Source organism: Gymnodraco acuticeps, unplaced genomic scaffold (genome assembly GCF_902827175.1).
Source record: "Gymnodraco acuticeps unplaced genomic scaffold, fGymAcu1.1, whole genome shotgun sequence".
Taxonomy (NCBI): Eukaryota; Metazoa; Chordata; class Actinopteri; order Perciformes; family Bathydraconidae; genus Gymnodraco; species Gymnodraco acuticeps.
Window position 1 is genome coordinate 160,280 of NW_022991255.1, and position 3,235 is coordinate 163,514.

The 3,235-nt window shown below is 43.6% G+C and overlaps 1 long non-coding RNA gene across 1 annotated transcript; it reads right to left on the minus strand.

Moving 5' to 3' along the window:
- Nucleotides 1–208: 208 nt before the first annotated feature.
- LOC117561972 lies at nt 209–855 on the minus strand. Its single transcript, XR_004571469.1, has 3 exons — nt 795–855; nt 372–534; nt 209–272 (listed from the first exon to the last, which is right to left on the minus strand). It is a non-coding gene; the product is annotated as an uncharacterized LOC117561972 (long non-coding RNA).
- Nucleotides 856–3,235: the final 2,380 nt, after the last annotated feature.

Genomic DNA, 3,235 nt, shown 5'->3' on the forward strand with positions numbered 1-3,235 from the left:
ACCTCTGAAAGCATAAAAATTCCTTTTAGTATCTCTGTTGAGTATTGTTTCCATCTGCATTTGTTACAACATTGTACCTGCTTTGAGGTGTTAATGCTCGCCACAATGCCCCTCAGATGTAAATCCCAGTCATTCTGGTCCTCTCCACAGTACTTTGCAAGTGCTTTTTTTATGTTTTGGTTTGTACGCTCATCTTGGCCATTGCACTGGGGATGGTACGCTGAAGTGATGCAGTGTTTTACACCCAGTGCATCAAAAACACCACGGTTGACCTGCAGATGGTTTAGTGTACACCAATTACCAAATTACCTGAAAAATCGTATTACATTGTTACACATAACACATACACTGTATTAGATAGATTATTGTACCTCATTGACAAATTCCCGTCCTTGGTCGGTAATGATCTTCTCGACAAGACCGAAATCGAGAAGAATATTTACAATCTTTTTTGAGACCTCAACAGCTGTTTTGTGGTAGAGCGTTTTTGCTACCACCCACTTCGTGAACAGATCAGTCGCTGTTAGAATGTATCTGCAATATAAAATGCAGAATGTTGTAAATACATACAGAATCACTGTAAATGATTTCCTTTCTTTTTAAACCAGATTCTTCACGTTTAGAACCTTTAAAGGAGGTTACACATGCTTCAGCCCATCATGATAGTACCTTTTGCCCTTAGCAGTGGAGGGAAGTGGGCCAATGAGATCCACACATGTCTCACTCTGTTTCAATGTACACATACAACACATTTCTGTAGATCAATAATCAGTCAGTCAGTCAAAAACTCCCACCCATTTCTTCACGTCCTCCCGCATAGTGGACCAGTGGTACGTTGCCAAAACCTTCTCGGTGGTGCGCCTTCTCCCTGCATGACCTCCGGAACCCAGGTTATCATGGCACTCCTTCAGGACATTGATAATTTGGTCCTTGGTGCACACAACCATCCTCTCATTGTCCTTGTATGTGTAGTACAAATCTCCAGCTGGCACAACAGGAACAACAAAACAATCATTTAGACATGTGTAGAGATGACATTATGACTAAAAGCTGTTCAAGAAATCCAGTGGCAAATGTGGTTTAGACGTAACAACTACAGTAATGTAAAGTGTGTATAAAAAGAAAAAGGAGAAACAAGCTGTGGAGTCCTTGCGATTTACTGAAAAATGTTGGAATTGCAATATGATAAACCATTAGAGGTATGATCACTTTTGCACCAAAAAACACCATTAGATAAATAGATAGATAGATATATACTTTATTGATCCCTATAAGTAAAGGGATGTGATGATGTCACATGTACAGGGGGTTTATACCTCATAATAAAAACGTATGTTCGTGACTTAACCATGGTCTTATTCTGTTACTTACCTTTGATCAGGTATTGTTTGGATGCCCTCCGAATTAACGCCTTCCTTTTATCATGCTTTTCAGCGGCGATGGTGAGATTGTGGTAACCACCATTGAGCACGTACTGCTTTATCTCAGCATAAAAGCTCTCCATTTCTGTCATGAAAGTTAAAATGGTCGCGGTAATTATGGGGAAGCGGAGGGATCTAGATCGTTCACACATAACAAGCTGTACCGAGTTCCTCCGGCTGCAGTTCCGCAGACGGCCGGTGTGTGGCAGCATAGCGCTGGGAGCAGAGGGAGGTGAGTATATGACGGATATGACGGATGACGGATGCGACGGAAATACACCCGAACATATTTGGTAGGCCGAACATATCTGGTACTGACACCGGCCACACGAAGAGAAGGGATTAGACGCCGCGGCAGACAGGGAGAATGAAAACACATGGATACAAATCAAAGAAAACTAAAAGAAAAAGGTGGGGCCGAGAAGGCCAGAGAAAAAAAGGTGAAGTCACTCGCAGGTGAAGCATATAAATGTCGCAAATTGACAGACCTTTTTGGCAGCAGCGCTGCTACAAGCACTATCAGCAGCAGCTTAGAACAAGTGCAAGATGATGAAGAGAATGATGAGGGTGCGAGTTCAGATATACAGCCAGCCTCCTGCGTTCATGATGAGGGACAGAGTTGAGCTGGTGGAAGAACCAGCTCAACTCATACAAGTACAGGGTAAGAGCAAGAGGTGGGTGAGAATTATCCCTTGAACTCAGTGGCGTTTTCTCCTGGAGGTCAAGGGAAGCCAGGCTTCCCCTGAATTTAGGATTGTAGTTATAATTTTAATAAATAAATAAAAACACTTTGTTTAGTTTCGGTAATTATTCTGCCGGCCCGTCTCTCCCCCATTCTCTTTGAGTATTTTACAAAGAGTGAAACAGCGCCCCTCTAGATGTTATGGTGAAACAGTAGATTGCACTCTCTGTTGTGAGAGGAGGCTAGCCGAAATTGGCTTCCCTTGGTGAAAAAAAATGGAGGGATTGACCAATCAGATGAGGCTCACGTCATGCCTCACAATCCAATCAAATCGCATCAACTTCAGTTCATACTCTAACTGTCATCACCGCCCTTAAAAAGTAGCAAGCAACTGAAGCAAGTGCAATTATGGAGGGTAGAGATTGAGTATTTCATCAAAGATAATTGTACTAAACTTCCGCTACAGCAGCAACTAAAAATGAAATCTGATGACAGGCCAATGATCAAACTGGAGCTGTGTACAGAGAGGAAAAAAGGAGCGAATCGGACATAAAACTTTAAATAATAAACAGCGGATTTCTAACATTTGACATTTCATGAGGCCGGACTGGGTCAGTTTCCAGGGCTGAATTTTAGTCCCAGTCCGCCCCTGGTACCCCCCCTCTTACGGACGGCTCCAGACGTCCCTGAAGCCTGAGACTGTTGTCTGTCAAAGTCCGATATTAGTCAGGGATGCAAACTTGTCACCTTTCGGCGAAATTCGCCATTTTGAACCCAAAATAGGTCGTTTGTGTGATTCATGTAGATCTGCAATAAAAATATGTTTGGGGTATGGGGGGGGGGTCTGGGACCCGGAGTAATCTGCAGCCGCGAGCTGTTATATGCCATCATGACACGCATGGTGTTCTTTTGTATATATATATTATAATGAAGCGCGAGCTGTGTGCTCGAGTCTTCCTGCCTGTCGGCTCTGCTCATGGATGTATAAGAAGGCTCTGCTGCTCCGCGATGATGGTCTAGCTTCAGCAGCTACATTACCTACGGGTGCGTTCGTTAATATTAACTGTGGTCCGGAGTCACTGTGGCACAGACTGGACCGCTGGTGAACAGCTGTTAGAACGGGCCGCTCAGG